The sequence below is a fragment of the Oncorhynchus keta genome, chromosome 19 (assembly GCF_023373465.1).
Source record: "Oncorhynchus keta strain PuntledgeMale-10-30-2019 chromosome 19, Oket_V2, whole genome shotgun sequence".
NCBI lineage: Eukaryota > Metazoa > Chordata > Actinopteri > Salmoniformes > Salmonidae > Oncorhynchus > Oncorhynchus keta.
The window spans coordinates 28,535,909-28,547,947 of record NC_068439.1 but is presented as its reverse complement, the minus strand read 5'-3'; the positions used below and the strand labels follow the sequence as shown (position 1 = coordinate 28,547,947).

The 12,039-nt window shown below is 40.3% G+C and overlaps 1 protein-coding gene and 1 long non-coding RNA gene across 17 annotated transcripts in view; one reads left to right on the top strand and one right to left on the bottom strand.

Moving 5' to 3' along the window:
- Positions 1–12,039, bottom strand: part of LOC118397665 (receptor-type tyrosine-protein phosphatase U-like) — a 315,780-nt gene that overhangs the window by 280,864 nt on the left and 22,877 nt on the right. The window lies entirely within an intron of this gene.
- On the top strand, positions 3,683–10,339 carry LOC127909339 (uncharacterized). 4 transcript variants are annotated; one of them, XR_008070876.1, is made up of 4 exons: positions 3,683–3,878; positions 7,613–7,662; positions 8,504–8,708; positions 10,185–10,339. It is a non-coding gene; the product is annotated as an uncharacterized LOC127909339 (long non-coding RNA). The 4 variants fall into 4 exon arrangements; XR_008070873.1 differs by lacking the exon at positions 7,613–7,662 and adding an exon at positions 4,917–4,966; XR_008070875.1 differs by lacking the exon at positions 7,613–7,662 and adding an exon at positions 3,979–4,028.

The window sequence follows — 12,039 nt, the reverse complement described above, 5'->3', positions numbered from 1 at the left end:
GAGAGAGCAAGCACAGAGAACATCAATTACAGAGGTGAAAAGCGTATCTATCTATCTGCTGGTTCTCTTCAAGGTCCCGCTCCAGGCAGGCTAAAGAAACACTACAGAGTCTGAAGACCAACCATGATCTCCTCTCATTCATCATCACTAACCCTGAAACAGAGATAAGACAGGCTTTTGGACCAGGCAAACTACACACACACGGACACACACGGACACACACACATTCACACTAAAGATGGTTTGATGCAGATTTGATGCAGCTGCGCTTTGTCTTGACACCTGGTCTGTGAGAATGAAGTGTAGCTCAACTCTTTCCCATGAGTAACACACAGACACTCCCATTGGTGTTTCTTATAGTGAGACAGAAGACAGAGGCAGGCAAGGGGCCAGGAGAGAATTACACACACAGAACCACGAACACACACACACACACTGAGGAAGGAAGGGCCAGGAACGAGAACAGGCTGCAGGTCCTCACTGTGTTTCAAAACTACACACACAGACACAAAAATAGTCACTATCTCACCGGAAATAAAAAAACTGTCACCTTATTAAAAAGTCTAGCAGTCGCCTCAACTGCAAATCTACTGAATGAAGGACCCAACCAAGTGACAAATCAAAACGGGTGCCTCCTGCAAAATCATATTCTGACAAATGACTTCTGTTTCTAAAACTGTCCACTGCCTTGAGACATATCACAGTTCCCTGCACTAATGAGTGAAGGAGAGTGAGACAAGTAGAATATTCTGGCTTAAAAAAGAGGTGCTTCATTGAGGTTTAGCTAGGTTCCAGTCTACCTCCTTTGGGGGGCGGCTCTGCGACAGACAAGGGACTGGAGGTTAGAAGGCTGCAGCTGGAGACAGAGGCTCTTCTGTGTTCATAGAAAACAACAACCTCCCTGTCCTAACACTGTCACTGTCCCTCATATCTCCATTTCTCTTTCTCTCAGTCCCTCTTTCCTTCTATATTTCCTTCTTTTCCGTAATCTACTGCTCTTTATCTTCCTCGTACCACCTCCCTCTCTCCATCTCTGTCTCCATCTCTCTTCCTCCATCCTGTAGACTCTGATAATGAGAGAGTGTACAGTCCCGCTTCCCTGCACTCGACTCTCAGTTGGTGCGTGTTGCCCCCTTGTTCGGATATAGCTTGAATCCTCCAGCGAAGCCCCAGCCCTAGCCCCAGCCCTAGCCCCAGCCCTAGCCCCAGCCCTAGCCCCAGCCCTAGCCCCTCATACAGGCAAACACAGCTCCGCTTGCTGCTAACTCTAGCTCACTTGCCGGGAATAAATCCCGGAGCCGGTGGTCTCGCCTCTGAATGGACCCACAACCTGAAACCAAGTCAAGAACAAAACCCTGCTACACCAGTCCAACAGCAATGAACCCACAAGTCTACCTTAGTGGATGTGCATATACACACCCATATACACACACACCCTCACTATCCCGGATAACTTCAGCTGCCTAACCGGCCTGAAAGAGCTGGGGTACCTCTTCCCAGATCAGCTACCCCCTCCCCACTACAGGAATTTCACATGCGAGTGATTTTGTTTTTCATAGGGTTGAAGGCGATTGCTCAGAATAGCATTTTCCTCACAAGCATATTTGACATGCCAACATCATTATTGCCGGCTGTCAGAGTGTGAGGGGGTCATGGGTTCCTTCGGACCTATTAATTAAAACCCTTCAGCATTATCTTGCATAGTCTGACAAGAGAAAATAACTCTGGATTTTAGATTTGCATCCTAGCCAGGCTTAAAATCAGTCCCCAAACAAACAGAATAAAGCTCCGTGTAACATATTTGGTCTCTCTCTAACACTGTTGACCAATTACACCCTCAACTTTATACATGCCTACGGCTAGGTCAATCCACACACATTTTCTCTCAAAAACACACACATGCACACACACACACACACACACTTCAAAGTTGCTTTGGTGTCCACCTTGCCTGCATCAATCATCCTTTCAAGCCCACTCCAGCAGTTCTCCCTAAGCCCTATCGGTGTCTGATGCAGCGCCATCAGAGAGAGAGGTCCATTGCCCTCTAGCCTTCCCTTGCCAGAGCCCCATGTAGTGTCCCAGCCCCTCCCTGTACCCAAAATTCAGCTGGAGGTCACTCCTGAATCAGGGTTCCTCCACACCAGCCCCAGTAGTCCATCCCATTCCCCCATGTACCCTTTCCAGAACCCCAGCCTCTATCTCTACCTCAACCCCAGTGCTCTTAAGGCATCAGCATGCTTAAGTTTGGCGGCTAGCCAAAGTTGGCTACACGAACCAAATGAATGTGCTCGCATACTCCCTTAAAAAGACCTTCGCTTGAAAAACTAGAAAAAAAGAAACAGTACTGTTTGTTCCTTTTGAGACACCGTCGCCAGTATACACTTCAGAATTAATCTAAGATAACAAGAAATGTAATTAATTCTGATGTTTTAGCTGAGGAGATCTTTGTCACGCAACATTACATCTAACAAAGATGTTTGGTGCAGTATTTCTCAATGAAAACGAGTTGTGACAATGACAACAATGACAACAAAGACCTCATTGAAGAATCCCTACTGTTGACCAATCAGCGACGGAGGGGTGTAGACTTCGGCTTGCATCCAGAAAAAAAATGGTGCCCAAACAGCAGAAAAACCCCTCACCGAGGTCCAAAAACGAACAAAAACTTCAAAATATCATAATATATGTAGAAACTCTTCCAAATTGTATCGGCTGGGAAGCATGTGGACCCCTTTAGTGTCTGCTGCCAGCCCAGCAGGAGACCACTCCAGGCTCAGGGTTCTTCCACACTGAGGACCAGTGACAAGGACCATTGCAGTGTCACAGCTCCCACTTGGGGATTCTCCAGTCTGCAGTGCAGGGGAGCTGTACTTTCTCATCTATTCTATCTTAGTGAGATGCTGTGGTAAGGTAACTTTAGAATATAATACAGCCTGGAACTATCTTTGTGAGGTGCTGTGGTAACTTTAGTTCCAGACTGTATTCTATTCCATCTTAGTGAGGCGTTGTGGTGACTTCAGTTCCAGACTGTATTCTATTCTGTCACGAACCGGCTCAAAGCCCGTAACAAAAGGGAGCCAACGTGGAGATAAGGAGTAACAAAATACATATTTATTAAATAAGTAACTAAGTACAATATACAATGGTGTGTGTAATCAGTAATCAGTAGTGTAAGTGAGTGTTTTGCATGCATGAATGTGATAATGCAGGGTGCTGAAAGATGCCAAAGCAAACAACCAAAAGGCCACCAAGAAACACAACAAAATCTAGAACGGTGTCTGCATGGAGAGAGTCTCTTCCATGAATGTGGAAGAGGTCTATTTATCCTGGGACCCACCTTGCCCAGGTGTTTCCCATGTAGCTGACGACCCTTCCAACTCCACCCACCGGCATCCTAATAAGGAAACAAGAACAAAGAGAGAATACGGCAGACAAGAGTGGGAGGGTCGTCACAATTCTATCTTAGTGGGGTGCTGTGGTAACTTTAGATCCAGACTGTATTATATTCTATCTTAGTGAGCTGCTGTGGTAACTTTAGATCCAGACTGTATTCTATTCTATCTTAGCGCGGTGCTGTGGTAACTTTAGATCCAGAATGTATTCTATTCTATCTTAGTGAGTTGGTTTGGTAACTTTAGTTCCAGGCTGTATTCTATTCTATCTTAGTGAGGTGCTGTGGAGTGGTAACTTTAGTTCCAGGCTGTATTCTATTATATCTTAGTGAGGTTCTGTGGTAACTTTAGTTCCAGACTGTATTCTATTCTATCTTAGTGAGGTTCTGTGGTAACTTTAGTTCCAGACTGTATTCTATTCTATCTTAGTGCGGTGCTGTGGTAATTTTAGTTCCAGAATGTATTCTATTCTATCTTAGTGAGGTGCTGTGGTAACTTTAGTTCCAGGCTGTATTCTATTATATCTTAGTGAGGTTCTGTGGTAACTTTAGTTCCAGAATGTATTCTATTCTATCTTAGTGAGGTGCTGTGGTAACTTTAGTTCCAGAATGTATTCTATTCTATCTTAGTGAGGTGCTGTGGTAACTTTAGTTCCAGGCTGTATTCTATTATATCTTAGTGGGGTGCTGTGGTGGTAACTTTAGTTCCAGAATGTATTCCATTCTATCTTAGTGAGGTGCTGTGGTAACTTTAGTTCCAGAATTTATTCTGTTATATCTTAGTGGGGTGCTGTGGTAACTTTAGATCCAGACTGTATTCTATTCTATCTTAGTGAGCTGCTGTGGTAACTTTAGATCCAGACTGTATTATATTCTATCTTAGTGAGGTGGTTTGGTAACTTTAGTTCCAGAATGTATTCTATTCTATCTTAGTGAGGTGCTGTGGAGTGGTAACTTTAGTTCCAGGCTGTATTCTATTATATCTTAGTGAGGTTCTGTGGAGTGGTAACTTTAGTTCCAGAATGTATTCTATTCTATCTTAGTGAGGTGCTGTGGAGTGGTAACTTTAGTTCCAGAATGTATTCTATTCTATCTTAGTGAGGTGCTGTGGAGTGGTAACTTTAGTTCCAGAATGTATTCTATTCTATCTTAGTGAGGTGCTGTGGAGTGGTAACTTTAGTTCCAGAATGTATTCTATTCTATCTTAGGGAGGTGCTGTGGAGTGGTAACTTTAGTTCCAGAATGTATTCTATTATATCTTAGTGAGGTGCTGTGGAGTGGTAACTTTAGTTCCAGGCTGTATTCTATTATATCTTAGTGAGGTTCTGTGGTAACTTTAGTTCCAGACTGTATTCTATTCTATCTTAGTGAGGTGCTGTGGTAACTTTAGTTCCAGAATGTATTCTATTCTATCTTAGTGAGGTGCTGTGGTAACTTTAGTTCCAGACTGTATTCTATTCTATCTTAGTGAGGTTCTGTGGTAACTTTAGTTCCAGAATGTATTCTATTCTATCTTAGTGAGGTGCTGTGGTAACTTTAGTTCCAGAATGTATTCTATTCTATCTTAGTGAGGTGCTGTGGTAACTTTAGTTCCAGGCTGTATTCTATTATATCTTAGTGGGGTGCTGTGGTGGTAACTTTAGTTCCAGAATGTATTCCATTCTATCTTAGTGAGGTGCTGTGGTAACTTTAGTTCCAGAATTTATTCTGTTATATCTTAGTGGGGTGCTGTGGTAACTTTAGATCCAGACTGTATTCTATTCTATCTTAGTGAGCTGCTGTGGTAACTTTAGATCCAGACTGTATTATATTCTATCTTAGTGAGGTGGTTTGGTAACTTTAGTTCCAGAATGTATTCTATTCTATCTTAGTGAGGTGCTGTGGAGTGGTAACTTTAGTTCCAGGCTGTATTCTATTATATCTTAGTGAGGTTCTGTGGAGTGGTAACTTTAGTTCCAGAATGTATTCTATTCTATCTTAGTGAGGTGCTGTGGAGTGGTAACTTTAGTTCCAGAATGTATTCTATTCTATCTTAGTGAGGTGCTGTGGAGTGGTAACTTTAGTTCCAGGCTGTATTCTATTCTATCTTAGTGAGGTGCTGTGGTAACTTTAGTTCCAGGCTGTATTCTATTCTATCTTAGTGAGGTGCTGTGGAGTGGTAACTTTAGTTCCAGACTGTATTCTATTATATCTTAGTGAGGTTCTGTGGAGTGGTAACTTTAGTTCCAGGCTGTATTCTATTATATCTTAGTGAGGTTCTGTGGTAACTTTAGTTCCAGACTGTATTCTATTCTATCTTAGTGCGGTGCTGTGGTAACTTTAGTTCCAGAATGTATTCTATTCTATCTTAGTGAGGTGCTGTGGTAACTTTAGTTCCAGAATGTATTCTATTATATCTTAGTGAGGTTCTGTGGTAACTTTAGTTCCAGAATGTATTCTATTCTATTTTAGTGAGGTGCTGTGGTAACTTTAGTTCCAGGCTGTATTCTATTATATCTTAGTGATGTTCTGTGGTAACTTTAGTTCCAGAATGTATTCTATTCGATCTTAGTGAGGTGCTGTGGTAACTTTAGTTCCAGAATGTATTCTATTCTATCTTAGTGAGGTGCTGTGGTAACTTTAGTTCCAGAATGTATTCCATTCTATCTTAGTGAGGTGCTGTGGTAACTTTAGTTCCAGAATTTATTCTGTTATATCTTAGTGGGGTGCTGTGGTAACTTTAGATCCAGACTGTATTCTATTCTATCTTAGTGAGCTGCTGTGGTAACTTTAGATCCAGACTGTATTATATTCTATCTTAGTGAGGTGGTTTGGTAACTTTAGTTCCAGAATGTATTCTATTCTATCTTAGTGGGGTGCTGTGGTGGTAACTTTAGTTCCAGAATGTATTCCATTCTATCTTAGTGAGGTGCTGTGGTAACTTTAGTTCCAGAATTTATTCTGTTATATCTTAGTGAGGTTCTGTGGTAACTTTAGTTCCAGACTGTATTCTATTATATCTTAGTGAGGTGCTGTGGAGTGGTAACTTTAGTTCCAGAATGTATTCTATTATATCTTAGTGAGGTGCTGTGGAGTGGTAACTTTAGTTCCAGAATGTATTCTATTCTATCTTAGTGAGGTGCTGTGGAGTGGTAACTTTAGTTCCAGAATGTATTCTATTATATCTTAGTGAGGTTCTGTGGAGTGGTAACTTTAGTTCCAGAATGTATTCTATTCTATCTTAGTGAGGTGCTGTGGTAACTTTAGTTCCAGGCTGTATTCTATTATATCTTAGTGAGGTTCTGTGGTAACTTTAGTTCCAGAATGTATTCTATTCTATCTTAGTGAGGTGCTGTGGTAACTTTAGTTCCAGGCTGTATTCTATTATATCTTAGTGATGTTCTGTGGTAACTTTAGTTCCAGAATGTATTCTATTCTATCTTAGTGAGGTGCTGTGGTAACTTTAGTTCCAGAATTTATTCTGTTATATCTTAGTGAGGTTCTGTGGTAACTTTAGTTCCAGACTGTATTCTATTCTATCTTAGTGAGGTGCTGTGGAGTGGTAACTTCAGTTCCAGAATGTATTCTATTATATCTTAGTGAGGTGCTGTGGAGTGGTAACTTTAGTTCCAGGCTGTATTCTATTATATCTTAGTGAGGTTCTGTGGAGTGGTAACTTTAGTTCCAGAATGTATTCTATTCTATCTTAGTGAGGTGCTGTGGAGTGGTAACTTTAGTTCCAGAATGTATTCTATTCTATCTTAGTGAGGTGCTGTGGAGTGGTAACTTTAGTTCCAGAATGTATTCTATTCTATCTTAGTGAGGTGCTGTGGAGTGGTAACTTTAGTTCCAGAATGTATTCTATTCTATCTTAGTGAGGTGCTGTGGAGTGGTAACTTTAGTTCCAGAATGTATTCTATTATATCTTAGTGAGGTGCTGTGGAGTGGTAACTTTAGTTCCAGGCTGTATTCTATTATATCTTAGTGAGGTTCTGTGGTAACTTTAGTTCCAGACTGTATTCTATTCTATCTTAGTGAGGTGCTGTGGTAACTTTAGTTCCAGACTGTATTCTATTATATCTTAGTGAGGTTCTGTGGTAACTTTAGTTCCAGAATGTATTCTATTCTATCTTAGTGAGGTGCTGTGGTAACTTTAGTTCCAGGCTGTATTCTATTATATCTTAGTGATGTTCTGTGGTAACTTTAGTTCCAGAATGTATTCTATTCTATCTTAGTGAGGTGCTGTGGTAACTTTAGTTCCAGAATGTATTCTATTCTATCTTAGTGAGGTGCTGTGGTAACTTTAGTTCCAGGCTGTATTCTATTATATCTTAGTGGGGTGCTGTGGTGGTAACTTTAGTTCCAGAATGTATTCCATTCTATCTTAGTGGGGTGCTGTGGTAACTTTAGTTCCAGAATTTATTCTGTTATATCTTAGTGGGGTGCTGTGGTAACTTTAGATCCAGACTGTATTCTATTCTATCTTAGTGAGCTGCTGTGGTAACTTTAGATCCAGACTGTATTATATTCTATCTTAGTGAGGTGGTTTGGTAACTTTAGTACCAGAATGTATTCTATTCTATCTTAGTGGGGTGCTGTGGTGGTAACTTTAGTTCCAGAATGTATTCCATTCTATCTTAGTGAGGTGCTGTGGTAACTTTAGTTCCAGAATTTATTCTGTTATATCTTAGTGAGGTTCTGTGGTAACTTTAGTTCCAGACTGTATTCTATTCTATCTTAGTGAGGTGCTGTGGAGTGGTAACTTCAGTTCCAGAATGTATTCTATTATATCTTAGTGAGGTGCTGTGGAGTGGTAACTTTAGTTCCAGGCTGTATTCTATTATATCTTAGTGAGGTTCTGTGGAGTGGTAACTTTAGTTCCAGAATGTATTCTATTCTATCTTAGTGAGGTGCTGTGGAGTGGTAACTTTAGTTCCAGAATGTATTCTATTCTATCTTAGTGAGGTGCTGTGGAGTGGTAACTTTAGTTCCAGAATGTATTCTATTCTATCTTAGTGAGGTGCTGTGGAGTGGTAACTTTAGTTCCAGGCTGTATTCTATTCTATCTTAGTGAGGTGCTGTGGAGTGGTAACTTTAGTTCCAGACTGTATTCTATTCTATCTTAGTGAGGTGCTGTGGAGTGGTAACTTTAGTTCCAGGCTGTATTCTATTATATCTTAGTGAGGTTCTGTGGTAACTTTAGTTCCAGACTGTATTCTATTCTATCTTAGTGAGGTTCTGTGGTAACTTTAGTTCCAGACTGTATTCTATTCTATCTTAGTGCGGTGCTGTGGTAATTTTAGTTCCAGAATGTATTCTATTCTATCTTAGTGAGGTGCTGTGGTAACTTTAGTTCCAGGCTGTATTCTATTATATCTTAGTGATGTTCTGTGGTAACTTTAGTTCCAGAATGTATTCTATTCTATCTTAGTGAGGTGCTGTGGTAACTTTAGTTCCAGAATGTATTCTATTCTATCTTAGTGAGGTGCTGTGGTAACTTTAGTTCCAGGCTGTATTCTATTATATCTTAGTGGGGTGCTGTGGTGGTAACTTTAGTTCCAGAATGTATTCCATTCTATCTTAGTGAGGTGCTGTGGTAACTTTAGTTCCAGAATTTATTCTGTTATATCTTAGTGGGGTGCTGTGGTAACTTTAGATCCAGACTGTATTCTATTCTATCTTAGTGAGCTGCTGTGGAGTGGTAACTTTAGTTCCAGGCTGTATTCTATTATATCTTAGTGAGGTTCTGTGGTAACTTTAGTTCCAGACTGTATTCTATTCTATCTTAGTGAGGTGCTGTGGTAACTTTAGTTCCAGAATGTATTCTATTCTATCTTAGTGAGGTGCTGTGGTAACTTTAGTTCCAGGCTGTATTCTATTATATCTTAGTGAGGTTCTGTGGTAACTTTAGTTCCAGAATGTATTCTATTCTATTTTAGTGAGGTGCTGTGGTAACTTTAGTTCCAGGCTGTATTCTATTATATCTTAGTGATGTTCTGTGGTAACTTTAGTTCCAGAATGTATTCTATTCTATCTTAGTGAGGTGCTGTGGTAACTTTAGTTCCAGAATGTATTCTATTCTATCTTAGTGAGGTGCTGTGGTAACTTTAGTTCCAGGCTGTATTCTATTATATCTTAGTGGGGTGCTGTGGTGGTAACTTTAGTTCCAGAATGTATTCCATTCTATCTTAGTGAGGTGCTGTGGTAACTTTAGTTCCAGAATTTATTCTGTTATATCTTAGTGGGGTGCTGTGGTAACTTTAGATCCAGACTGTATTCTATTCTATCTTAGTGAGCTGCTGTGGTAACTTTAGATCCAGAATGTATTCTATTCTATCTTAGTGAGTTGGTTTGGTAACTTTAGTTCCAGGCTGTATTCTATTCTATCTTAGTGAGGTGCTGTGGAGTGGTAACTTTAGTTCCAGGCTGTATTCTATTCTATCTTAGTGAGGTGCTGTGGTAACTTTAGTTCCAGGCTGTATTCTATTCTATCTTAGTGAGGTGCTGTGGAGTGGTAACTTTAGTTCCAGACTGTATTCTATTCTATCTTAGTGAGGTTCTGTGGTAACTTTAGTTCCAGACTGTATTCTATTCTATCTTAGTGCGGTGCTGTGGTAACTTTAGTTCCAGAATGTATTCTATTCTATCTTAGTGAGGTGCTGTGGTAACTTTAGTTCCAGAATGTATTCTATTCTATCTTAGTGAGGTGCTGTGGAGTGGTAACTTTAGTTCCAGGCTGTATTCTATTATATCTTAGTGAGGTTCTGTGGTAACTTTAGTTCCAGACTGTATTCTATTCTATCTTAGTGAGGTGCTGTGGTAACTTTAGTTCCAGAATGTATTCTATTCTATCTTAGTGAGGTGCTGTGGAGTGGTAACTTTAGTTCCAGGCTGTATTCTATTATATCTTAGTGAGGTTCTGTGGTAACTTTAGTTCCAGACTGTATTCTATTCTATCTTAGTGAGGTGCTGTGGTAACTTTAGTTCCAGGCTGTATTCTATTATATCTTAGTGATGTTCTGTGGTAACTTTAGTTCCAGAATGTATTCTATTCGATCTTAGTGAGGTGCTGTGGTAACTTTAGTTCCAGAATGTATTCTATTCTATCTTAGTGAGGTGCTGTGGTAACTTTAGTTCCAGAATGTATTCCATTCTATCTTAGTGAGGTGCTGTGGTAACTTTAGTTCCAGAATTTATTCTGTTATATCTTAGTGGGGTGCTGTGGTAACTTTAGATCCAGACTGTATTCTATTCTATCTTAGTGAGCTGCTGTGGTAACTTTAGATCCAGACTGTATTATATTCTATCTTAGTGAGGTGGTTTGGTAACTTTAGTTCCAGAATGTATTCTATTCTATCTTAGTGGGGTGCTGTGGTGGTAACTTTAGTTCCAGAATGTATTCCATTCTATCTTAGTGAGGTGCTGTGGTAACTTTAGTTCCAGAATTTATTCTGTTATATCTTAGTGAGGTTCTGTGGTAACTTTAGTTCCAGACTGTATTCTATTCTATCTTAGTGAAGTGCTGTGGAGTGGTAACTTCAGTTCCAGAATGTATTCTATTATATCTTAGTGAGGTGCTGTGGAGTGGTAACTTTAGTTCCAGAATGTATTCTATTCTATCTTAGTGAGGTGCTGTGGAGTGGTAACTTTAGTTCCAGAATGTATTCTATTCTATCTTAGTGAGGTGCTGTGGAGTGGTAACTTTAGTTCCAGAATGTATTCTATTCTATCTTAGTGAGGTGCTGTGGAGTGGTAACTTTAGTTCCAGAATGTATTATATTCTATCTTAGTGAGGTGCTGTGGAGTGGTAACTTTAGTTCCAGAATGTATTCTATTATATCTTAGTGAGGTGCTGTGGAGTGGTAACTTTAGTTCCAGGCTGTATTCTATTATATCTTAGTGAGGTTCTGTGGTAACTTTAGATCCAGACTGTATTCTATTCTATCTTAGTGAGCTGCTGTGGTAACTTTAGATCCAGACTGTATTATATTCTATCTTAGTGAGGTGGTTTGGTAACTTTAGTTCCAGGCTGTATTCTATTATATCTTAGTGAGGTTCTGTGGTAACTTTAGTTCCAGACTGTATTCTATTCTATCTTAGTGAGGTGCTGTGGTAACTTTAGTTCCAGAATGTATTCTATTATATCTTAGTGATGTTCTGTGGTAACTTTAGTTCCAGGCTGTATTCTATTCTATCTTAGTGAGGTGCTGTGGTAACTTTAGTTCCAGGCTGTATTCTATTATATCTTAGTGATGTTCTGTGGTAACTTTAGTTCCAGGCTGTATTCTATTCTATCTTAGTGAGGTGCTGTGGTAACTTTAGTTCCAGACTGTATTCTATTCTACCTTAGTGAGGTGCTGTGGTTTCAAGGTTCAACTTTTAGGCTGTAAGCAGTGCTGAAGGTGAGAGGATCCAAATCTCCGGCCCAATTAAACACAAACAAATCAAGTAAATTAGGCAGCAGAGAACTGAGGTAAGGATTTACTCTAAACCGTAAAAGCCCTTAGAGGGAGGGGGAGATGGAGAGAGTGGGAGGGAGAGTGGGAGGGAGGGAGGGAGGGAGGGAGGGAGGGAGGGAGGGAGGGAGGGAGGGAGGGAGGGAGGGAGGGAGGGAGGGAGGGAGGGAGGGAGGGAGGGAGGGAGTACCCCATACAGGGCATGGTGGT